At 40.2% G+C, this 26916-nt stretch overlaps 1 protein-coding gene and 1 long non-coding RNA gene across 3 annotated transcripts in view; one reads left to right on the top strand and one right to left on the bottom strand.

Annotated features, from left to right (window-relative positions):
* The window catches only part of CPA6 (carboxypeptidase A6), a 335064-nt gene that overhangs the window by 38281 nt on the left and 269867 nt on the right, over nt 1-26916 (top strand). The gene's annotated exons all lie outside the window — the stretch shown is intronic.
* Nucleotides 7540-8651, bottom strand: LOC113594689 (uncharacterized). Its single transcript, XR_003415115.2, has 2 exons — nt 8541-8651; nt 7540-8042 (listed from the first exon to the last, which is right to left on the bottom strand). It is a non-coding gene; the product is annotated as an uncharacterized LOC113594689 (long non-coding RNA).

Genomic DNA, 26916 nt, shown 5'->3' on the forward strand with positions numbered 1-26916 from the left:
GAGTAAGAAACTTGCTGAAAAAATTTATTCTATGCCCTTGACTTACAGGACAGAAAAGCAGGACACGGGGAACTGGACTCCCCCGTGTGAATTTTCAGGTCTCTGTGTGTCAGTAAAAGGGGAATGACTGCAAATGACAAGTAGAAAATCATCTTAATAGACCATTGGATAGAAAAACTACTTCTGCGTTTCAGAGAGAAATACAGCCTGCCTGGCTTCCTTTGCCTAAAATGAGGGTGTTCATCCCCTCAGAACTTAATTTGCCTTCATAATCGTTCTTGTAAAACCTCCCCAGTTAATTCAAGCCCTTACTCTACTTCACCTCCCTTCCTCCCATCCTGGACCCCAAACCTTTTGCTAATAAAAGCAAAGATGCATAGCATTACTGATGAGATGGAGGTAATGTGGTGTACAGCCTGAGTTCTCTCAGCTTCCATCCTCTCTAACTCAAACCACATAGGTCCCTGTCCCACCTCTTTCAAGACCATTTCTCTGTTATTCAGTCAACACTGTTTTTTTTTTTTTTCAAAGTATAGTTGACAGTGCCATTAACTTCAGGTGTACAACATCGTGATTTGGCAAGTTGACACCTTAAGCTCTGCTCTTCAGAGCAAGTGTAGCTACCATCTGTCGCTGTACAATGCTGTTACAATATCATGAACTATTTCCCTATGCTGTGCGCGTCATCCCAGTGACTTCTTTATTCCATACCAGAAGCCTCCAGAAGCCTTGCCCTTTCACTCATCATGCCCATCCCCCACCCCTCTCCCCTCTGGCCATCATCAGTGTGTCCTCTATCTGAATCTGTTTCTGTTCTGTTTTTTAGATTCCAACGCATAAGTGAAATCAGTTTTTTTCCTCTAACTTCTTTCACTTAGCATAATAACCTTTAGGGCCATCCATGTTGTTGTGAATGGCAGGATTTCCTCCATTCTTTTGACAAGTATTCTTGTGTGTGTGTGTGTGTGTGTGTGTATGTGTGTACACACATCTTCATCTATTAATGCACAATGGGGTTGTTTCCATATCTGGTCTATTGTGAATGTTGTAATAAGTACAGGGGTACATCTATCTCCTTAGTATATTCCTTTTCTTTGAGTAGATCTCTAGAAGAATTACTGGGTCATACGGTATTTCTATTTTCTGAGAACTCTCCATAGTTTCTGAAAACTATGGTGCATAGCTGTTCCAGTATACATTCCCACCAATAGCACATGAAGGTTCCCTTTTCTCCACATTCACATCAACACTTGTTACATCTTTTTGATTTTTAGCCATCCTGATAAGTGTGGGGTGAGCTCTCAATGTGACTTTTGATCTGCATTTCCCTGATTAGTCATGTTGAGTGTCTTATGTGTCTGTTGGCTACCTATAGGTCATCTTTGGAGAACTGTATATCTACGTTCTCTGCCTATTTTTAATCAGGTTATTCTGGGATAATACCAGCACCAAGTGGGCATGGTTGCAACTGAGCTATTGATAGTACCTTTTTTTTTTTTCTGCTCCTCCCCTTCAAATAACCCTCTATTTCCTTTTTCTTTATCTCTAAAGATGACCCAGATTATCCTGGAATTCTGTGGAGTTGTATTCTCAATGGGTTACTATCTAAAATACGTAATGGGAGAGATCACATGCAAGTTTCTTCCCCCGTTCAGTAGGTTGCCTTCTCATGTTGATGGTTTCCTTTGCTGTGCTAAGCATTTCATTTTGGTGTAGTCCTAATAGTTTTTGCTCTTGTTTCCCTTGTCTAAGGAGACTGATCTAGAAAAATACTGCTGAGGCTGACATCAAAGAAATTACTGCCTAGGTTTTCTTCTAAGATTTTTATGGTTTTCAGGTCTCACATTTAGGCCCTCAATCTATTTTTTGAGGGTGTGTGTGTGTGGAAGTGGTCCGTTTCAGTCTTTGTTAAATAGCTGACCAGATTTCCCAGCACCATTTGCTGAAGAGACCATCTTTTTCCCATTGTATATTCTTTCCTCCTTTGTCTGTAGACCACGTAAGTGTGGGTTTATTTCTGCGTTCTCTACTGTTGTGTTGCTCTTGTCCATTTTTGCCCTAGTACCGTACGCTTTTGACTACTATAGTTTTGTAGTAGATCTTGAAATCTGATCTTGTGATATCTCCAGTTTTGTGTCCCTTTCCCCCCTCCCTGCCTAAGATTGCTTTGGCTATTTGGGTCTTCTGTGGTTCCATATAAACTCTAGTATTCTAGCTCTATTTAAAAAAAAAAAAAAAAGTTGATAGGGATTGCACTGAATCCATAGATTGCTTTGGGTAGTATGGACACTTTTTAACATTTTTCCAATTCATGAGCATGGAATATGTCTTTATTTCTTCAGTGTTAGTTTTTAGAGGACAGGTGTTTTACCTCCTGGACTAAATTTATTCCTAGGGGTTTTGATACTAGTCAACACTATCTGCCTACCATGTGCCCAGTACTATTTTAAAACCTAAGAACACAGAAATTTAGGTGCTGGGAATGACACCACTGCTTTAGGCACTAGTGAATAAATCCCTCCTGGGTTTACATTCTAATTGGATGACAAAAAATTAAACCATAGTTCTAAGATAAAGATTATGAAGATAAAGTGTAGATCAGAGATAAAGAATGTCAGGAGAAAAGAATAAAAGGAGCCCAGGAGCCATGTGAATATCTGAGGATAGAAATTTCCAGGCAGAGGAAATAGCAAATAGAAATGGCAAATAGCCTGTTTGTCATATATCCTTCGACATTGGTCCTCAGACAAGCAGCATCAGTATCACCTGGGAACTTCTTAGAAATGCAGATTTTCATGTCACCCACTAATCCCCTCCCCCAACTCCCCGTGAGGAAACTCCTGGGGTGGGGGCACCTGGGTGGCTCAGTCAGTTAAGCTTCTGACTTCGGCTCAGGTCATGATCTCACAGCTCATGGGTTCAAGCCCTGCTTCAGAATCTGCCCCACATTAAAACAAAAACAAAAAAAACTTCTGGGGTGGATCTAGCAATATGGGCTTTAACATATTGTAAGCGTAATGTTTGAGAACCCGTGGAAAACAAGCACCAAGTGGGCATGGCTGTAACTGAGCTATTGATGGTAGTAGTTACTCTTTTTTTTTTTTTTCTCTGCCCCTCCCTTTCAAATAACTCTTTCCTTTTTCTTTATACTGTAAAACCTTTCACAATCCCTTCCACCTTTTCCTCTGTGCCCTTGTCTCGGTGACACACAATTCTGGGTAATCCCTCCTTTTCCCTCCCTCTGGAGCCTGCCTGCCTTTCATGAGCCAGTTCAAACACTATTCCTCAGACAGGGGTTCCTTGATCCCACCAATCAGCTGTGATTGCTCCCCCTCAGTGATCCCATAGTACTTGATCTGTCCTTGAGTGGAATCACCAACAGACTGCTGGGTATTAGTAGCTTTTGGTGGGTGTCCTATCTTTCTTTTTCAAGGAAGAAAATTGTTGTACAAGCAAGTTGAAAATAAGGTGCTAGATTTCCTTTGTATTCTACCAGTCTCTAAATAGTATTTGGCATGTTCAGTAGAAGTTTAGGTGAATGGAAGGGGGTAGGAAAGGATTGGGGAAGGCAGGCAAGGAAGGAAACTAATAAATTTAGGAATTCAACTGCTGACATTTGCAGGCAGTTCTGCCAGACCAGATTTCATAATGATAAAGACAGTAGTGAGAAATAGAAACCATTTGCCCCCTCAGGGCTGCGGGGGGCAGGGGGGGAATGTGGGGATCTGGAGAGCTGCCACTTCTATGTACCTTTGGGGGATATTCCCCACTCTCCTGTCATTGTCTCCCTGTTCCGGGCATTTCAGGTATCACTCAAATGGTTACCCAATTTCGGTCACAGATATTTTGCTTCTCAGCCTCTTAAAATTTGTTTTGAACAGCATTGAATTTTAGGGAGATCGGAGGCCAAGCTGCTATTTCCTGTATAGTTGCCAGAATGGGCACCAGCTGGTCAACTCTTGTTAGCCATTGCCATTTTACCAAATTTAGAGAAGTAATCCTTGACTTTGTCATTTTATTCTCTAAGGAAAACCTGTGAACTCCTTCAAAATTACACAGGACTTCTAAGTCCTCAATTCATGTTGAGTTTAACCTCTTGAGTCTTTGAATAATTTTTGTGAACCAAAGGCCTTCCAATTTATCTCCGATTTTATGGTCCATGTATTTCCTTTTAGCTCCTCTTTGTCTAACTGCAGTAAGAATGTAAGTTTGCAGTTCCTATACTGTTACCCCGTTCAGATCTCTATATAAATTCTAAGCACCACAAAAACCAAATGACCCTGGAGAATACAGGTAGGCTTCCTTTAAAATAAGCCTAACAATTGGGGTGCCTGGGTGGCTCAGTCCGTTGAGCGTCTGACTTGGGCTCAGGTCATGATCTCGCAGTTAGTGAGTTCGAGCCCTGCATCGGGCTCTGCTGACAGCTCAGAGCCTGGAGCCTGCTTCAGACTTTGCGTCTCCCTCTCTCTCTGCCCCTTTCCTGCTCTGTCTCTGTCTCTGTCTCTCTCAAAAGTGAATAAACACTAAAAAAATTTTTTTTTGTTAATCTAACAATGCAAATTTGAACAGACAGAATTGATCAAATAGAGTGCCATGTGGTTCAAAGTGTCCTCAAATTTACAGCATTTCTTAAGTGGAGTTCAGCATGCTTCACATGGCAGTATTCAAGTTTTAGTAAAATCTGAATGTCTAGCTAGAAATTGTGAGGAAATTGGTCTCTGAGGATTTGTATCTGTCAAAGTCTGACTTGAGCTAAGGAGTTGTGGAAGAAGGAGATGAGGACCAACTGAGAAATGGTAAGAAGGTCCCAAAGTTGGAGAATTACTTTCCAGCTGTGAAAATGGTTTCTCTAGAAAACATGACCCGCCAAATGACTTGCCATCATCTTGGCCTTTGTTGCATGTGTGTATGTGAAAAAGCATTTGTTTTTGTCCTTTAATGAAACTTCTGTATAGAACATCTAACTACAGGATGAATAGCTTACCATGGGCCCAGCAACTGGTAGGTTGGTTCTTTCTAGAAAAGGCCTCTTTATGAGGAAAAAGTTAAATGCTAAAATGGAATTACCAATTCAACCAACTCCCCCCCCCCCCCTTAAGTATTTCTAAACCAGTGTAAAGATGCAAAACCAATATAATGGCCCAGTCTCATTTCTGTAACAGTAAGATTGCTATAAATAAAAAGAAGGACTTGAAAATACTTAAAGGCTTTTATATTTAACACATGCCACTTATTTATAGGTTATTCAGATTCTGGTAAATGCATTGCACCGTTAAGTATTACTCCTAATATTATTCTCATAGTACAATGGAAATCAGTTCATTTCGCCCCACCTAAAAATACCGGTTAACTTCAAAAAACAAAAACAAAAGTGGGGCCCATGACAATCATGCACCCTAAGTGGCAAGACGTGTAAACTCTGCTTACTTGCTATCACTATGAAGGATAACATAGTCCTTAGTTTTTCAAATGGTAATTGGTATCTCTCAAACTTTGTGGAGCACCTTATATTCTTTTTTTTTTTTTTTCAACGTTTTTATTTTTGGGACAGAGAGAGACAGAGCATGAACGGGGGAGGGGCAGAGAGGGAGACAGAATCTGAAACAGGCTCCAGGCTCCGAGCCATCAGCCCAGAGCCTGACACGGGGCTCGAACTCATGGACCGCAAGGTCGTGACCTGGCTGAAGTCGGAGGCTCAACCGACTGCGCCACCCAGGCGCCCCGGAGCACCTTATATTCTTAACCAATTGGCTTTAATTAGGCTGAGAAGCTTACAGTGGTGCCCATTTAAACCTTTGACTAAGGCTTGCGTACCTGCCTTTTTTTTTTTTTTTGCCTTTAATAAAGGCAAGTAATTGTTTTCTTCCCTGGTGTGTATTTTCCAGAATATCCCTTAACTTTTTCCAGAGGTCTCCAAATGCTCTTCAGTAGTACTTCTCACTTTGCACTGTAATTGTCACTTTTTTTTCTTCCCGAGTAACCTATTCTTTGGGAATAAAGAACCTCTTAGGTTCGATCTCTACACAAACTGCCAATACCTGTAAGTTTTATTGTTACTTTTCTACCCACTGAAGTTGAACCACACGAAGGTACCAACATCCGTCTATCTGAAACAATTTCATATGGTTCAACCTAGTATAAGCTTTAACTGAGAACTTTTTTCTTGCTGTGGAAATACTAGCAGTTTACATGCAGTTTTTCCATTGAAATACCAAGAATTCATCAAGTTTACAGTGTACTGCCAGAGCTTCTCAAACTTGGAGCAGATGAATCCCCAGGGGATCTTGTTAACATGCAGACTTGGCTTCAGGAAGACTGGGGGTAAGGCCTGAGATTCTGCATTCCTAACAAGCTCCCAGGTGGGGCCCATGCTGTGGTTCATGGACCATGCTTAGAATAGCAGGTTCTGGACTACAGTATGAGGAGTTAACCTGTAAATTCTAGATCTGCTCTTAGCTATCTGACTTGGTCACTTAATTTTTCTGGGCCTTTCTGTAACATGCAGAGATTCAGTTAAATGGTCTATTCCTTCCAAGTCCAAGGATCTGCTCAGATCCTATCTAAGTGACTAGAGTATACAGCATAAAGGTTAGGAGCCACCAGCTCAATCCTTAGCCTGGGGTTAAGCATCCCAGCTTTTCCACTTACTGTGTAACCTTAGAGAGTTACCTAATCTCTGTGCCTCATTTTCCTCATCTGTAAGACTGAACTGACATTAAATTTATATGTGGAGTGTTTAGGACCGAGCCTGACACATAAACATAAGCTATTTTCAACACTAATATATCCTCTGTAGTGTCATTTCTAACAAGTTTTCCTAAGGGAATAACCTGAAATGTGAGCAAATACTTAGAGTGTATGGAAAGAGGTTTATCACCAATTTCATCAAAACCTAGGAAGCTACATCTATTTCCAACAATATGAAAAGGGTTACTTACAGTACATATTATGGAATGTGCCTATTATAAGGGTTCAAGATACAATTTGAAATGGTGAGAAAACAGGATATAGAACTGTTCTAACAGGTCAAGTTGAGGATTTCTTATCTGGTTAACTGGGGGGAAATGCCCTAAAATATTAAGTGATTGTTATGACCCAAGTAACAGTGTTACAGGTGACTTTTTTCTTCCTATATTTATGAATTCTATATGAAGTATGAAAAACTTACATTCAGCAAAAAACTAATCTTTAACATGTGTAAATCTCCCCATCCTGCAACAATATAGTAAGGATTTCAGCTTCTGTTATGCCAAAACAGTTCCAGAAGCATTACAAATAAAAATCAGAGGTCAGTCAATAACACAGCACTCAGTGCCAAACTAATGACTGAAAAGAAAAACGGACATGCTCATTTTTTAAGTTCTGAGCAAAAATGAGATGGTTGGGTATTGAAGCATTAAATGGCCAAAGCGGCTGTCTTGCTGTGTCACAGACACCGGGGAAACTGGAAAACACAGGAGCCGGACTGGAGACTTTGCAGTTTAGAATAATGTAGGAAACAACCAGCATCGTATGTGTGTTTAAGTAGACTTTCAAATAGAAATTTGGTGGTCTCCATACCACACTGATTGAATTTGTGTTTAGGTTTTCATTTAGAAGGTAACATAATGGGTCAGGAAAAACCTATTTGAAATGACTGGAGGGAAAATCCATTATGCTTTTTAGATCTATTCCTTATATGTATTGTCCCCAGACTGAGCTAGCCCATTCATATCTTGAGAAACTCAGGAAAAACACTTGCTAGTAGTCTTCTTAGCCATCAGTTTCTCTTTAAAGCTGCCATGATCATAACTGGAACCTAGTCTAGGTTGAATGTCTTCTGATTTGCCAAAGAAGATTGGGGGCTATTTCATCTTGTCACTGTAGGACATGGGTTGAGAAGAAAGTTTGCATAAATTTTTCTATGCCACTGTCAGACAAAATTCCTCATCCTTAATTCATACTTGACTTTTCAGTACTTTGCGCCTCTCATGTTGTGAGTAGACCTCCTCTGATTTATGGATGTTTGATTCTCTCCCTTCCCAGTAATCTCAACCTGAAAACTAGAAGAAAAAGAACGTCTGAATAAAAACTACTTTTCAATCCCTGGCAAATCATTTTTCTTTGCCTCTCTCACTCCTGCATTCTAGAACCTTGATTAAAGGGATTTCTGCCTTTTAAAACCCAGGCGTTTTCTTAAAGAAGATTGGGAACATTAGCTTTGCAGCTAACTTTGTGACTGATTGCAGTGTAACTCTGGGTAACAAATTGTCATACAGAAAAAAATGGTCTAACACCTATCAACACTTTCTCATCCTTTAACTTCTGTGTATGTTTTATAATGCAGTGGTATTAAAGACATGTAGCTAAGTTGAGCACAGTAACCTGCCTTGTCTGTGGAAGTATGGTCCAAGACCTTCATTGGAGCCCTGAAACTGCAGATCGTACTGAACCCTTCATATACTAGACCTATTTTCCTGTACATAAATACCTATGATAAAGGTAAGCTTCCAAATTAAGTACAATAGGAAGTGGAAAATAAACTGAATTGTAATACATACACTGTATTAAAAGATGAATGCAGTCCCTCTCTAAACACTGTACTGTAATCACCCTTCTTGTGACGGGAGACCAACTGCCTCTGAGATAACTTGAAGTGGGGTCAATGACCCTGGGTATTGTGAAGTCACTATGAACACTACTGACCTTTTTGAGGATTTGTCAGGATTATCTGCTTCCAGACCAGTTGGTTGCAGGTAACTGAAAACATGGATAAGGGGAGAGTACCACATGTAGAAACTATTGTGAGCATGCCCATTCATGGAGTTCTGAAAAATGATGGAATTTTGAGATCGCCACTTTCAAGTCTGCCAACAAAAGCATAATACTGGAACCTATATGTATCAAATTCTCATTGAGCTCCTATATGTCCCAAGTTGTTCCAGATGTTAGGAATCCATAGGCCTAGGAATAAATAAGGTGGGCAAAGCCCCAATTCTTGTGAAGCCCGTAAAAGAGCTAGACCATGTACGAGTGAACAAAGAGGCATGATCTAAGATACTGTGACTTTCACTTATTCAATGTATGTCTGTTGATTATCTGCTATGAGCCTAGCACTGTGCTAAGCATCCCACAAAAAAGTGTGGTCCTTTCATTGTGTTTATACTCCACTTGAGGTGGCAGACCTTAATTACAACTGTGATATAAAGAAATATTAGGGTACTACCTATTCAGGGGAGGCAGGAACTAATAAGGCAGAAAGGTCTTTTTGAGGATGTTATTCAAGGCAGGGCTTTGAATGATGCCTATTTACTGAAGTAGCTTTATAGCAGAAGGTAGTTGGTAAGAGATGCGCTGTCTCCAAGTAAGGGATAAGGAGCAAGGGGTCTCTGATGCTCCCGCTGATCAGATTATTTTTAACTGTAGATTTAAAGAAGATTCTGGTCCAAAGACTGCTATCTAATACCTTAGGCCTTACAAAGTACTTGCGAACTCTCAGGTGTTGCACATCTACACTGGAATATAAGGAAGTGCTTTAAATCCTGTATATAAAAGCAACACAAGTGCCTTTTTTCTTTTAATTTTTAATGTTTATTTTTGAGAGGGGGAAGGGGCAGAGAGGGACACCCAGAATCCAAGGCAGGCTCCAGCCTCTGAGTTGTCAGCACAGAGCCCGATGTGGGGCCCGAAATTACCAACTGCAAGATCATATCCTGAGCTGAAGTTGGATGCTTAACCGACTGAGCCACCCAGGTGCCCCCACAAGTGCCTTTCCTAAACTCAATTTCTAAACTATAAAACTGGATGTGATCCTTCCATTGTAGGGTATACCTGAAATTGTGAATGGTGCTCAGTGGGGCTGTTTCATGTACAGAGTTTTCTGAATATTCATTATGGACTTGAAGAGACCGTGGGGCTGCTGGGAGTTGGCTGCAGAGTTGAAAGGGAAGGCTGGAGGGAAATGTCAAAAGGAAACTCACAATGTGATTAGTAGGTGTATGAAGCTTACCAAAGACCACACACCACCTGAGGAAATCAGACCCAAGTGCCAAGAGGCTCTGTAGGCAGAGAACAGATGGGAGGAGGGGGCACCTCATATAAGAGACCCACCTCCTATTCAACAATCTGATGTAAACATGTACTCGGCCTATATTTTAAACACTAGAAACCTCAGACTGCGTCAGGGTGGGGAAAAAAATCACTGCCTTATATTTTTTCCTTTTGCCTGTATTTGTTTTTGAGAGAATCCTATATCAGGAATGTTAATCACTTAGTGTAAAAAAAAAAAAAAAAGTTATATCTATCATTTCCTTTTTTTCCTGTAAGGCAAAAGACTAAACAATCTTAATGGTTATAAATTCAAACCTACCTTAATTCTTTTGTGGCATTTAGGTTTATCTTGTTTAAACTGTCAAGCATCTCTTCTCACTGATATGAATATTCTGGCATTTTTTTCTTCTGACTTTGCTGTGTTTTGATCTTTAATCTATGTGGAATTTCCTTTGTACATGGTGTGCAGAAGAATATTTTATCCTAGAGGGCCATTCACAGAAAAGGACATGCAAAGAGCCAACATACACAAAAAGGTGTGTTTCATACACAGAATTGCAAATTAAAGCAATGAAATGCCATTTTTTTCACACAACAGATTGAGCATTTTAAATCCTTTGAAGTTTCACCAATGTTGGTGAGGCTTGGGAGAAATGAACTCCTACAGTGCTGATGGAAGTGTGAAATTGCTACGAACTCCTTGGAAAGCAATCTAGCAGAATCTAAGAGTTAAGATCCTCATACCCTTGCACAGGTCAATCCCATTCATAGAGAACATCTGTCCAAAATTAGCATGTGTTGCAATGTTTATTATGGCACTGATAGTGATTTTTTTTTTTAAACTAACTGAAAGTCCAGTAGGGGAATGACTGGAAAAATCATAAATCAAGACGGGTCTATGGAATACTACGAAGCTATTAAATGAGTTATGGGCACATGTGGACCTACAAGAATGTGCATGATATATTAAAGCTCTACAGTCATGTTTTTCTAAATATGCTTTTGCATCATAGGGCTGTTTTTCTAGGTTATTTTTAGGAGGTAAGGTGAAGATCGCAGTAGTAGTTTTGAGAGGGCAGATTATCTTCTCCCATTCCTATTAAAATGCTACTAATGGGAGACTTAAATTTCTCCCCTAATGGCATATTTTAGAAGAACTGGACTAGGAAAGAAGTCTCGGTTCTGTTTTGATTTACGTGCCATGGGTATATCCTTTTATTCCCAATCTCTTCTTCTAACATGATGAAGAAATAGGGAAATGTCAAATGCTTCAAGGTAATCCTAGGACAGGACGTTTCTCCTGCATTTCTTACATTGGCTATAGTTACATACCAAGATTTACAAGTTCATAAGTTAGTAACTCCATTCTCTCCCACTAGAGAAAGACCATCATTTTTTCACTTGAGATTAGTGCATTGATGCCTATACTTAACATATGGAAAATGTACACTCAGCCTGGGTTACAGCTTGCTTTTCACAGAATCTTCCAATCATAGAATGCTAATTTAGAAGGAAATGAGTGGAATCAAAGCTCATCAGAATTACCTGCAGATTTTACAAACGCAGATATGCCTTATGCATACCCCAAATGTATAGATAGAACCAGAATATCCAGAAACAGCCCAGGAATGTCTTAAAAAGGACAACCAAGGATGTATGAAATTTAAATGTTTGCAAAATCTCATTTTCCTGTACTGTGAGCCTTTGGCCCTTGATAATGGAGTTTTTGTGAAAGTAACCTACTGGGTTTGCCGTATTGTTCGCCTCAGCCTCTTTAGTTCATCTGCACCTGACTCGCTCAGTGTCCTGATATTGACTGTGTCTTCCTCTGTAGCCAAAATGCATGTATTTTGGCCAAAAATTCAGTCATATGGAGATACCATTCTTCAAAAGTTTCATGAAAGTAAAGCTAATGTCAGGTTGTAGTTGTATATTCCCTTTTTGAGGAATGGACAGGAGTACTTAAAATCTATTAACACCAGACCTTCAGTGTCTAAAACCCTGGAATATTACCACTAACAAAGATCAAGTGGAAAGGGAACCTTTTAGAAACACTGAGACAAAGCAAATGGCACGCATGGTATTTCTCTTTAGCCTCTAAGGCAGTAAAGTACCAGATGTCATACAACAAAGTCTGTGGGGACTGTGGAACCTAATGGGCGTAGCCAGAGTGCTCAGCTTTAAAAAGCTCTTGTGCTTACAAAAACAAGCAACTTGGCACCATTAACTCCATATGTTAGGTTTAAGACTTTTTCCAGCCTGCGTTTGATTTACTTAAACACTTGTAATGCTTACCTTTTGCATTAAAAGGGAGAATATAAAAAGTTTGTTCAGCTCCTAATGGGGGTCTTTCACATAGTAGGTTGCTTTAGTAAATATTTGGTGACTGTATTAGCTGGCATCTTCTAATTGTGCAGTTGGAAAAGGAAAGGTCAACTGCAGTTGATCTCTCAAGTTGCATAAGCTACACAAAATACACAATGACTTCATTATCTGGTGGAGAGGTCAGGAGATAGTCAACATGATGAAGAAAATCCAGAGCAGAACTGTTGAGTACAAAGTCCCTAATTCAACCGTCTTAAGGACCATTGGTTAAATTCAAGGTACATAATGCAGAGATATAGTTACAAAATGACCAAAGAGACCACTCCTTCAAGTTCTATTTCCTGAAAGCCTACAGACTATCCAGATAGGGTATTATTATCCGAGATTGCATTATTCAAATGCTATCCCTGTAAGCTGTGTTCTGTCCCAAAGATGCTGATTGTTTTCATGGCACAAGGTATATCACCTATGTCCTGATGCGTTTCAAGCCTTCATTTCCAGCTCTGGGTTTCTTACTCCTTTCAGTCCCATATGGGAAAATGGCTACTGGACATTCCTGTGTGGATGCCAACTTCCTTGAAACATATACTCGTGTGTCTCTGTGTCTCTGTGTCGCGGGGTGTGGGTGGGTGTGGGTGTGTGTCGCGGGGTGTGGGTGGGTGTGGGTGTGTGTCGCGGGGTGTGGGTGGGTGTGGGTGTGTGTCGCGGGGTGTGGGTGGGTGTGGGTGTGTGTCGCGGGGTGTGGGTGGGTGTGGGTGTGTGTCGCGGGGTGTGGGTGGGTGTGGGTGTGTGTCGCGGGGTGTGGGTGGGTGTGGGTGTGTGTCGCGGGGTGTGGGTGGGTGTGGGTGTGTGTCGCGGGGTGTGGGTGGGTGTGGGTGTGTGTGTCTCTTTTCCCTATTCTCATTCACTTTGGAGAAATCCAACCACCCAGGGTTAAAACGGCTCATTTTTCTTTCTCCCCTACATAGTTACTGAGCCCTACCACTCTCCCTCCTACCCCCCCCCCCCCAATTTCTTCTGGGTTTCATTTCTTTCCTTTGGTCTTCATTATGTCCACGTGGCCGTAATAACTTCCTAACTTCCAGTTTGCCACCTCGATTCTGTTCTGTGCCTTACTATCCAAATTAATCCTCCCAAAGTGCCTTTCTATCACATAGCTTTACTCATCCAGAATGCTTCAATAGGCCACAAAATCTCAAGAATGCTGTTCAAACTCCTTTGTCGGGCATCCAAGTCCCTCTACAGCTCTTTCCTTTTCCCCTCTCTTCTGCTCAGAGGAGTCTGCCCCTTTCCCCAAACATGACCAAAGCATGCTCCTACTCCATCCACTCCATTTGTATCACTTAGGGTGCTGTCCTTCACTGTGTCGTCACATCTGGAATGTCCCTACCCTTCAGCCTTTCATTTGAAGTTTCATTTCTAGCATGACGAAACAAGCCCCCAGAGCCCTCCTCTAACAGCTTTTCTGTTTAACTTGAGGCACATTCAGTGTAAAGCCTGTGTCTTCAACTACTTCATATGCTTCTCCTTGTGCTTCATAAATAGTAAATTCTCAAAAGGTTTATTTTGATTAGGTTTAGAAACTGGCCTGTTGTCTTCATTATGATTCTCAGTCCAACTTGCCCAAAACCATGAAAGAAAAAGCCAAAAGAAAATATTGGCAGCTAGGCTCAGTACCCCCTCCCCCAAAGTTCAAACAAAGTTCCATGAATTGGACCCTTTGTCTTTACAAATAATCCATGTCTGCTAGGACTGGGAGAGGTAGCCCAGATGAAGATGTGGAGAGACTCTTGCCAAAGGAAATTTTCTAACTTCTCAGTTTGACAAAATTCCTTTAGGGGGATTTTAGAAGATGCATATGTATTACTCACCATAGGCAGTAACTGGTCCTTTTCTTATGTGGGGAAGGCAGTTCACCTAGACCCCAATGATTTCCTTAAGATTTTGCAAATTCTGTGCTTCTGGGTCTTACAAGCATAAGTTAGGATTTTACCTAGCTGTATTCTTTAGCCCAAACCAGCTTTTCGAAAATACTAAAAACAGAATTACTTTTCCAGACAAAAATAAGGAAAAAAGTTTTATTAAATTCCAGTTAACATGCAGTACAATATTGGTTTCAAGAGTAGAACTCAGTGACTCAGGACTTAGACTTAACACCCAGTGCTTATCACAAGTGCCCTTCTTAGTACCCATCTAGCCCATCTCCAACCTACCTCCCTCTGTCAAACTTTATAGTTCTGAGTCTCTCCTCTCCCCTTCCCCTATATTCATCTGTTTAACTTCCACATATGCTATCATATGGTATTTCTTAGTTATTTCACTTCACATAACACACTCTAGCTCCATTTATGTCATGGCAAATGGGAAGATTTCATTCTTTGGCTAATACTCCATTTTATCACTTTCTTATATATACATGCCCACATGTGCACACACATACACACCCCACATCTTTATCCATTCATCAGTCAATGGACATTTGGGCTTTCTCCATACTGTGGCTATTAATAATGCTGCTATAAACCTTGGGATGCATGTACCCCTTTGAATCTGTATTTTGTATCCTATAGGTAAAAAGTGAAATTGATGGATCATAGGGTAGTTCTAATTTAGTTTTTTCAAATATTCATAGTAAAAAAAAAAAAAAACTCCTAAAAATCATTGTATGAGTTTCCACATAAAATTAATCGTGCTAACTAGGACAGATCAAGACGTAGTACATTTTACTGTGAGGAATTGTTTTAAAAATAGGTTAAATATTCTAGAAAATGGTGGACCCAGAGATTGAACCAAGGTAGGCTAGCTTGGAGAACATGAGTATTAGGCACACCCATCTCATTGTCTTCAGTGTTCTAGATTCAGTCCCAAAGCGTTTAACTCTCAAAAGCCTGCCTCTACTAACAATATGACAATTAAGCTGAAATTAAGTATCAACAGGCCACATTCCCTCTGGCAGCTACAGAGGAGAATCTGTTCCTCCCTTGCAGCTTCTGGTGATGGTGGTCCCCTCCAAGCTTTCTCCGTGGTCACATTGCCTTCTCCATGTGTGTCAAATCTCCTGCCTGTCTTCTAAGGATGCTTGTGATTGCCTTTAAGGCCTTTCCACATAATCCAGGGCAATCTCCCATCTTTGAGATTTTCAATCACCTCTGCAATGCCCTCTTTTGCCATGGAAGGCAGTACATGTTTCAGGGATTAGAAGGTTTACTTTGGGTGCCAGTATTCAGCCTACCACAATGACCATCTTATGTACACCCAATGTACATATATATGAAGTATTATGTATTATATATATAAAAAAATACAACCTATAAAACAGAAAAAATAGAATATACACAATATGGTCAATAATGGTTATCCTTGGAAGTGGGATGACCAGGAATTCTCACATTCAATATTACATGCTTTGGGGACAGTTTACTCTTCTACAAGGAGCACATAATCGAGACGTTTGTATTGAGGGATAAAACAATAAGGATTAGGGGAGAAATAATTCCAGCAATATTAAAGTAAGTCCATGATGCCCTAATTTGGTATCTTTCCCCTTTATTTCCTAGCACTTCCTTCCAGCACTCGCCTCCCTCATCCTTGTGCAGCTGCTCCTTCACTCATCTATGCAATTTGGATTGAAAACACACTTCAGGCAATTACATCCAAACTCTGATTTGCTTGGCTTCAAAGTCCCTGCTGTTCCCTCTGTTACAGGCTGTTTTTCCTAATTTCTCCCTTTAAAGACAGGGACTCCCTTCAAATTCTTTCTGGAAAGAATTTTCCAGAAGGGGACAGAAGAATTGGAAGGAATAGAAAGGTTTTTTTTTTTTGACCTGTGCTCTGAGATCTTTTTTTTTCTCCCCCTCAACAAGGGGCGTGTCCTATGTGGGGACAAATCTAGCCTTCCTCTCCATGTCTAAATCTCTACCATTCATGGGAGGTTTTTTGCTGTGCTTTGTATCACTTGTTCACTTTCACAACCTGTGTTCTTGGAGCAGTTGGTATTTTTCAGGCACTGTAAACAGCTGTCTGAGGGTAGTTATAAGGGCCACATCCAAAGAAGTCCAATTCCCCCTCAATCAGCTGCCAAAGTCCAGTATCATAGATTTGAGATGGCTATCTCATTGGTGACTAATAACTTCCCCTGTCCCTTTCTTCTAACATCCAGTTTCTTCATAAATGTGTGAGGCTGAAGAGTCCACAGGTCTGAGAGAACCAAGCACTTGGAATTAGACAGCAATGTTTCCATTGAAAGGAGACTTCACGTTAAAGGGCAAACTTGGAAATCCATAACTCCGCTATAAATACATTAAAGAATTATTCACTGGTACAGTATGTCTACTTGGCCCTACTTTGCATTTTTTGCATGACAGACATTTCCCATTGTTTTGGTGAAATAACCAACTGTTTTAACATGTATATGCAATCAGGCATTTAATTGAATTTCATTTATCACTAGGTGCATTTATTGTACTGTCTAATCACAGAGGTAAACACAGCTGCTATGGGCATGTGGCTAGAATACTCTGGAAAACGGGGGTGGGAAATCTGTTTTAAAATCTGTTTAATCTATCTTTTATTCATCTTAAATATTGCAGAGAAGGGCTAGTTTTCATTGACAAGACAGCAGTCAACTATATACTTGGAAAATACCTAGATTTCACAGAAATGAATCATAGAAGCTTGGCTGTACATGTTTCCTAAAAATGTGCATAGAAATCACCTGGGATCTTGTGAAAATAAAGATTTTGATTTTAGTGGGACTGGGCTGGGGTCTGAGATTTTCGAACAGGCATTTCTAAAAGGCTCCCCTGTGGAGCTGATGCTGCTGGGGTTGGTCCTGTAGATTAGCAAGACTGACAGGAGCCCAGTTACTCATGGTTACCAGCTTTGTGAAATCGAAACCTCCATGGCTTGGCCCTGAGGTGGTTGGAATCACCATACCTTTGCATTTTAGGTGCCAAAATGTATCTTTTGGGGTGAATTTAAGAGGCTCTAATCCACAGGGGGGTGTCTTTCTGATAATGCAAGCCTGCAATAGCTTTTCAGTTTTTTCCAGTTGCTTAGTTTACTCTGGGCTTTAAAAATGTATATATTTTTAAATTCCCAAATGATACTATAAGCTTGAGAGTAGAAACAGGATCCTGCCAGTGCTGGATGCATATTAAATATTTAACATGTGTCTCTAATTGAATGTGACTCTACTGTTTCTATGAAGTATTTCCAGTAAGCCCAGTTGGTGAATTGCCACTTTTGCCAATTAAACCATTGAGAGAGCTTAAAAGGACACTTAGTTCTAAGCTTTAAATATGAACAGGGATTGAAGGCATATTTTAGGTTAAGGCTCAGTATTAGATTTCAAAGAGATCCTGAGATATCTGGGAAGTTGTCAACACCTGAATGCACTATCCTTGCCATCGGAATTGCTATGCTGACACCTTGACATTGCTTCTCATTCAAAATGAGCAAATTGCTCCCTCTTCTTCACTTTTTCTTCTGTCTTTATATAACCCTGATACTCCACTCTCTGTCCACGGGGTAGTTCTGGGTATCTTTTAGAATGGAGGTGGGTGAAGAGATACCATGTATGTCCTGTCCCAGCACCTACCAGAACACCTCTCAGCTGTGTATGATCAGATACATTTATGCAGAATTTAAATTTAGGGATATTTTGAATATGCCAATCTTCAAAACTATTTGTAGACAAAACTTCTAGCCTTGACATTTTGAAAATAAGATTCCAAAAGTAGGTCTTCTATAAAACCAGCAGGATTAAAGTTCATTTGTGGCTAGCATTTAACAATTACCAGGACATTCGAATTTCAGCTTAGTTCTGTGCTAGAAGAAAGGAACAAAGTAAATAGTAACTGAACGCAGCTGTATGGAAGTTAATCTAATAGAGAAAACTAAAGTAGCCTTCCACTAGCCAGGATACTGTAAAACCAGTCTTCCCTTAGAATTAAGGAAAAACTGAAGCCATTAGGAGACTATGAAGCACTTTAAAATTGCTTATTGTATCAAATGCTTATAATGGAGATTGCAATTATAAATCTGGGTGATTTAGAAATAATAGGCAGTTGCAAGCTGCCTATAAACTTCCCAGGGCCGTTAAGGTCTACATATTGTTATACACAATGTATCTATTGCCAAATTCCACAAGCTTAATTGCTACAGCAAGGGAAGATGATTTCCCCTTCTTATTTGAAAAGCAGAGCCATGAGCTGATTACATGGAGTAAGTGACTTGTTAGGGTCCCCTATATATACTTGAAATGAGAAAATATGGCTAAGTGCCCACTGCAGACTGGCTACTTAACCAAGTTTCTTTATTTAGGCTGTATTCACTTACCAAAACAAAACTTGAGGTAACCACCTTTGATCTATTAAAATGCTCAACGTGGTTACTGTAAAGTGACTTGTGCCTAATGAAGTAGCTAATCTCTAAAATGAGTTCCCTTTTTTGGGAGAAGGCTTTGAGTATCCTAACTCTTCCATTTCAGTGACCACAAGTCCAGAACCTCTCTCTGGCCTTCTAGAAGGAATTTTCATAGCCTTGTGAGGATTTGTACTCCCATTTTAACTTTCCTTAAAAACGATCTTAGCGGATCTGTATCTTGTTGTATTTAAGACCCTGTCCTACACTGGCAGAGCACAGGCACTTAATCTATCCTGTGTTGCTTTGTGCTAGCAAAGCCTCGAAAGCTGTGTTGGTTTACGTGCTGATTTCAGTCTCTGACCAAATTCTCCCTGCTACCACTCCAACAGAGCTGGCAGTTCACTGGAGGTATAAACGTATGTCTACAAATCAGCCTGCTGGCTCTTCGGATGTTGCCGGGCCCTCCAGGACTTGAGCGTGTAATTGCTCAACCATACGGTTTGTCTCTACCCAAGCTGCTCCAAGGCCTGGGTGGGGGAACTCTGTTCCCACTGCATCCTTCCCTCTGCCCTGAAATGAATGATGTGGTTTCCTGTGGTTGAGCCATCTCCAGACCAGTTGGGCTAGGATTAGCACCCGCTTGGTTCCTCTAGGTGCTAGCCCAAGCCTGTGTTCTCTGTGTGGGCTGCTGCAGATTCATCAGGCCAAAGGGACTCGGATGACATGGAGATGTGGAATCCATCCCAGTGTAGGTCAGTGTGGAATGCAAGTACTACATGGCCTTGTGATTCTGCCCACAGCAGTTTCTCCTTGGGATAGCCATGTTACAGGGGTGTTGAGTGGGGTACTGCAACACTGTCTTCTTCCTTAACCCTTTCCCACCTGATATTTAGGACTCCCTGCTGCCTGACTCAGATACCATCTCCTTTTCTCCCAAGTTATTCTAGAGGCTCTGACTTCCCTCTCTGAGAAATGGCTTATGTAAGGTGTGTGCCACCCCCATCTTTCAGGTGTGTGTATGGTTTGTACACATACATATTCCTGTTAAGGACAGGTTTCAGATCCCACCCCACACCCTAAACCAGAAGCCTTTTCAGGCTTGTCAAAAAGTTAATGCAAATAGATCCTTAGGAGAGATGGTGCCCAGTTCCTTCCACGCACTGGATTTTTCTGTCGGACAAACAGAGCCCCTACACCTACATCCTGGAGCCTTGGAAATGAGTGCTGTTACAAGTTTGCTTCAAATTCTCCATAGAAACCCTGATGAATCTGATATTTTCCAAACTATCATAGTCTGGGTTTTCTAACAAATTAGCATTTGAAATGTGTATTTAAGGGTTTATTGTTTGCTAAGTAACAGAAACCATTTTGAGCTGCTTTGGACCAAACTGGGAAAATTGTTGGAAGGATTCAGACAGGTCTCTGGGGGCTTGAAGGTGCCATCGTGGACCTTTCCTCAAGAGCCCTGGGCTTATCGGAGCCCTGTCTGTAGTCCCTCAATAGCACAGTACCTCAATTGTGAAGAGCAAGAAGTGGGTGTCTATCCCTGTTCAAGCCAGCTAAGGCCAGGGACATAATTTTAGGTAATTCAAACTAAAAGCCTCGGGTCAAGCCCTACAGACAAGATACAGAGATGGGGATCTCTGGACCAGACTCTAAAAAGTATCCACTACAGGGAGCATTCACTCATGTTTTTTTAAACATTAAGGCAACAGTAATGATCAAATAACTTAACCTGTGGTTCATACAAGACTACTTAAAATGTCTTTTTTTCCCAGATGGGAAGGGAACCTTGACTGTAAACACAGTTGCTCTGAACTTGGGTTTCCTGGACTCTTAAAGGCATACCCTGGGATTCTGAATGTTCTTCAACCACTCCAGTGTTTCTAAGAGGCCTTCACTTATTTACCATGATAAAGGTGCACACCATCACTAACACTTGGGTTTCTTGGGTTTTTAGCTAAAATGTTACTAGGTTGATGTAATGCTCTGTCCTCATGAGAGCTAGTCATTAAATGTAACTTTGCTTAATCCTAAACATTTGCTAAATTAAACTCAAAATAGTCATGTACAAATAGCAAACACTTAAGCACCGTTTTCTATGTGCCTACACTCTTCCAGTGCTGCTGACATGATCTTTCCAAACCAGCAGTTTGTTGAAGAGGGGATAAAAGGTATTTAAGTGGCAAAGATTGGAAGACACCAAACCAGGTCTTGAGTCATAGTTCAGTGTCAGCAGTGATGCTGATGCAGAAGTAAAAACGTTTTGCTCTTAACAGGGAGTTCTATTATCCTCGGGAAAAGCTTCACAAATGAGCCTCCTTGTGCTTGCCTCCCACGAGTTTGGTTCTAGCCGCAGTTTCACACATTCCTAAATTGTAGTTTTCATCTGTGTTTGAAGTAACCCATCAGGGTGTTTGCATTTCCATTACTATGCAGGGTGTTGGAGGTTGGATGTTTGGCAAAATAAAATATCATTAGGCTATAGAGCACTCTGATAAACCTGTCTCCTAGGGCTGTTGCACTCTTTTTCTTTAAAGGATCTGAAATGTGTTTTCAGTCTTGTCTATCTCTTGTCTATCACTTAAAAACTACTAAGTAGCAGTTTAATAACAATTCAGCTCTAACTGCTACTTCTTTGTTAGATAACGAACTAACAAATAGCGTTGTAATGAATACATATGAAAAGTATCTAAGATTCCCTCTCCTTTACAGATGCGACAACTGAGGCTAGGCAAATAACTTGATAGGAATGTTAGTGACACCCCTGGATTGGGAGCTATAAAATCGCAGGTAGCAGGGACTATATCTGTGTTTCCTATTCTCAGTCCCCAGCACAAAAGGTGCCCACAGTAAATAAATGACTTTCAAAATCCATGCTTCTGCTGTATTAGGTTTCCTTTGAGATTACCCTGGCATGTTTTGTGCCTAAGTGAAGAAGTAATTGTTTTCATCAGCACTAATAGGAGTAAAATATTCTATTGTGATGGAATACTCCCATGGCTGGTCTTCTTGTGTTGGATGAAGGTTAGTTGCAGTATATGGAAGTAAATCACCATAAATCCATGATTGGGGAGATGGGGCAGTCAGTTGTGTTTGAATGCCAACGTAATATCAGAGCTACCAAAAATCACTTAATTTTGAGATCCTTTTCTTCCCAGATAATGGATACATAAGATGCAACTCCCTTGGTATAATCTTTTGTCAATATGTTTAACTGATGTTTCCCGGCAGTAAAAATACTTACTGTAAACCTCAACCAAAGTTGCTGGAAGGAAAGATGAATACACAGATGACCTATGCTATGGAAATCCTAGGGCAAAATTGCTGCAACTTGCACATTTGATTGTACCACATTGTTTTAAATGTTGTCATTCTAGCTCTAAGGATTCATCAGTGTGAAATACCCTAAGAATTAACATCCATTGACTTGCAAGTCTTAAAAAGGGGGGGGGGGGGGTGTGGCACAAAAGACTTTTGTCCAGAGAAAGTTGCCCAATGATTGCTGGAGAAAATGGCTCTATTGAGGACAGTGGTTTATATTACCTTAGCAAATAAGGTTTGAAGTCAATTGCCAGAAATGATCGTTTTTCATTCAGTTTATAGACTCCTTTGTATTTATAAAACCGAAAGAATGTGTGCTGTTCAACTTGGAACCAGGATTATTCAGTGAGCCCCTTTAAATCTATAAACATCTGGCTCCAAGAGACCAGCAAGAACCTCCCAGCTTTAGATCTGTAAATAGTGCCTCTCTAATAAAACTCCTATATTAGAGTGTTTAAAACCTACTCAATGTTGTTCAGGGGAATATACAAGACTAATCTTGGTCTTGTAAATTCCATGATTCTATGAGCCAAAATACAGTATTTGGACCAGAGTGTGATAAACTGCTTTGGAGTTGTGGATCCTTTAGTGAAGCAGATGACTTCACTATGTACTTGTCCCCTAAAAATGGAAACGGACAAAATTTTAAATAGAACTTTAGATTTTCTAATCTGAGGTTTGTCCATCTCCATTAAGAATATAAATATCACTTCAGTTTTTAGGCACAGGTGTACATGATTTAAAAACGTAAGTGGATAGGGGCACCTGTGTGGCTCAGTTGGTTGTGTCCCACTTCGGCTCAGGTCACGATCTCACGGTTTGTGGGTTTGAGCCCCACGTCAGGCTCTGTGCTGATAGCTCAGAGCCTGGACCCTGCTTGGGATTCTGTGTCTCCCTCTCTCTCTGCCCTTACCCGATTCGTGCACTCTCTCAAAAATAAAAATTAAAAAAAAAATTAAAAAAATACTTTAAAATATATGGATTTAAAATGCACATGGATTTAAAAATGTACGTGGATTTAATATATATTATCCTGTTCTTCTATCTAACCTCATTACTACCTTTGTGTGGCTGTGGGTGTTGAAAACCTAACTGTCTAGCTTTTGGGAAAAGTTAGTCTAGCAAAGTGGCATTCATGCCATTTATCCAGGATTTTTTTTTTTTTTTTTTTTTTTTGTTTTTAATTTTAACTATGCAGTAGCTTACATTGCTTTACCTTCTGTGGAGTGGCCTGCCATGAGCTTCTGGTTGTTACAGTGTATGGCTTCCTCTGGAAACTTACTTAAAGCCATATTCAGGAAACAAAAGAACTGAACCTGGAATGTAATACTAAAGCTTCGGGGAACAAGGCAGCATTCTTGCCTTTCCAGCTAATTCCATTGTGATATTATTTAGCTAACATCAATATTCATATCTTTCCCTTTACGGAGTAGTAATTATCACAAAGGTTCTATATGGCACAAAGAACTGAAATAGATACCTGTCTTGAGGTCTTACAAATCCAATTGGAGAAAGGAGATGATACATGGAACAGGGAGTAAAACAAGAAAATGGTGAATTATTCAGTATTGGTGCATATTGGGGAAAATATTGATAGGTGATAATTGATACTAACAGCAAGTATAAAATGTCACTATAAACTTAATGAGTATCAGTGTGTTCCCAAGCTTATCTGATCATCAGTCCTATTTTATAACACCAATTATTACCTAAAACAAACTAGGGACCCCTTATGTAGGGCTACTAGAAGTTTTCCTGACAGGAAAGGGACCTTGAGATAGGATGTGTTTCAGGTATAGTCCAGAATTCCCTGCACCAGAATCATGAGGGGTTATTTGTTGGAAAAAACAATTGTTTACTGGGTGCTACCCCTGTCATATGAAATAATTTTTGGTGCGGGGACCTTGGCTCTCCACATTCTACCACCACCTCAGGTTATGTTTATACAGTCAGGCATGAGAACCCCCATGTGGACATGCGTAATAAAGAAGAAAGGCATTTATGCCACGTAGACAAATATTGTTAATAAAATGCTTCGAGCTCTTTAAACCTCAAAACTTGAAAACTTAGATTTTTGCACAGTGACTTCTTCCAGGCTATCATATGCTGGACCTAACAGAACACTTTCTATTTCTAAAAAAGTCCTTTACGATTCCATTTAGGCATATGGTTTCAAACATTTACTTCTTGCCCCCCCCCCATGTCAAATAATGCAAGTTTTTTTTGCATACAGGTAAGTCATATACACTCACATAATGTCTTTTGATTTTTATTGAAACATCTGTGGAATTACTGATAACCTAATATGTCAGACTTCATAGAAATGAAGCAAGGGAAGAATAAAGAGAGTTTCATGTACTTTTTTACCTCATGACTGCAAGATTCTGGGTAGAAATTCTAAGGGCCAGATAACTTTCATGCCCAGAAGGGCTCTTGATGAAAAAAATCCTCCTTTTCCTCAGTGAAAATTTTTTTTCACAACACCACCTAAATCCTTAAGGTCTGAATGTTTTTCTCTCCAGAGAAAAGGAAGGGAATTTGCTTCTAAGGATCTGGTCCTTTATTTCACTCTTTTTCACACAACAGTTGAGTAAGGGAGGTGGTAGGCCTTTAAGTCATTTTCCTAGATTAAGGAACTGAGGCTGAAAGAAGGTGAATGGCTTGCTTAAGTTACGACTGTTAAGTACCAAAGCCAGAATTTTAACCCTGTTCTGTGCACTGTGCTTATTTCCCCATAGCACCTTCTCTCTGAGAGCAGCAGAATCTCTAGACACTGTGTCTCTGGCCCAGGACACACTCGGCACTTCCCAGTGCAGAGCATTTCTATAGAGGGGAGCAGTCCCCAGTGGCTCCAGCTTGGGTGGAATCTGCTAACCCTAGGAACTTGCACCAGCACCATGCTGTTTCCAGTGTCTCCTACATCCTAACAAGCAGAATGGAGCAGTGATTACCAGGGTGGACTGGGGTTTGACAACGACTGGCTGCTTAACCTTAAATAAGCTACCCAATCTCTGAGACTCTTCTCCCAGTTGCCCAATGGGAGTAATGTCTGCCTTGTAAAATTGTGTGGGTTTCTTGAACAGCTTTAGTGAGGCATAAGTAAAATCCCTACATTTAAGTATAAAGTTCAGTGAGCTTGGTAAATGTCTTTAGTTGGGCAACTGCCATCATAATCGAGTTCTAGAACCTTTGCATCACCCCATAAAGTAAAGGGTCTTTTCAGTCAATCCCCAATTCCTGTCCTTGGTTCCAGCAACCATTTGACTGCTTTCAGTCACAACAGTTTGGCTTTTCCCAGAATATCCTGCAAATGGAAACAGTGTGTAGTCTTGTGTGTGTTTAGTATCTTTTATTTAGCATGACGTTTTGTGGTGTACACATTTTGTTTGTACCTTGTATCAGTAGTTCATCCCTCTTTGTTGAAGAGTATTTCGTTGTGTAAACATACCATATCTTCTCAATTGATGGAGATTTGGGTGGCTTTTCTTTGGGGCTATCATGAACGCAGCTATAAGTGATCATATATTTCTATGGCCATAGGTTTTTATTTCTTGAGTCAACAATTCTACTTCTAGGTTCGTACCCATGTAAGTATGTTTAATGTTAGAAGATACTGTCAAACTTCTTAAACTAGCTGTACCCTTCTTGTATCTCCACCAACAGTGCATGGGGGTTTCAGTTGCTCCTCATCCTCAGCATTTGGTATTGTCAATGTTTCTAATGTTAGTTATTCTGGTGGGCATGTAGTGTTTTCTCAATGTGGGTTTAATTTTAACTTCCCTGATCAATGATGTTTAGCTTCTTTGTGTCTTGTGGGCCATTGCATATGTTGGGTGGAGTGTTTGTTAAATGTGTATATCTTTTTTGGAGTCTTTATTCATAAAAGAAAAAAATCTATCTCTTTTGTGAGGTCTGTTAAAATATTTTGCCCAATTTAAAATTGTTTTCTTATTATGTGTTTTAAGAGCTCTTTATATATTTTTTTGGAGACCAATCTTTTGTTAGATATTTCTTCAGGGATTTTCTCAGCCTGTAACTTGATTTCCTTGACGGTGTGCTCAAAAACCAAAGTACTTCTAATGAATACTGACTTACTAGTTTTCTTTTTTTTTCTATTTTTTCTATCCACAATAAGCACAAGCCAGAAAAGAAGATGCTTTTGGTGTCACGTCTAAGAAACCTTTGCGTAACCCAAGGTCATGGATTTTTTTTCCTAGGTTTTCTTCTAGAGATTTCATAGTTTCAAAATGAGTTCTCATTTAGGTTTCTGAGCCATTTTGAGTTAATTTCTGTGTATAGTAGAAGAGTCAAGTTTCATTTTTTGCATGTGGGTGGCCAATTATTCTAGCACTACTTGTTGCAAAGATTTTCACTATGGAAATACTCCCCTTTGTTTAACATACTGAGCCACCCACGCATCCCCCACCTGTTTGTTAAAAAACAAAATCAAGGGGCGCCTGGGTGGCCCAGTCAGTTAAGTGTCCAACTTCGGCTCAGATCATCATCTCTCGGTTCATGGGTTCAAGCCCCGCGTTGGGCTCTGTGCTGACTGCTCAGAACCTGAAGCCTGTTTCGGATTCTGTGTGTGTGTGTGTGTGTGTGTGTCTCTCTCTCTCTCTGACCCTCCCCCATTCATGCTCTCAGTCTCAAAAATAAACGTTAAAAAAAACCCACAAATCAACCATATAAATGCCTTTCCAGATTCTCCATTCTTTTTCATGTCTCTACTATTGGCACAAGAATAGAAATATATACTACATGATTATGATTCTATATTGTTTTGAAAGCAGGTAGTGTAAGTTGTCTAACTTTGCTGCTCTTCAAAATTATTTGGCATTCTAGACATTCTTGTCAATTTCTCATAAAAACGCA

The sequence above is a fragment of the Acinonyx jubatus genome, chromosome F2 (assembly GCF_027475565.1).
Source record: "Acinonyx jubatus isolate Ajub_Pintada_27869175 chromosome F2, VMU_Ajub_asm_v1.0, whole genome shotgun sequence".
Classification (NCBI taxonomy): Eukaryota; Metazoa; Chordata; class Mammalia; order Carnivora; family Felidae; genus Acinonyx; species Acinonyx jubatus.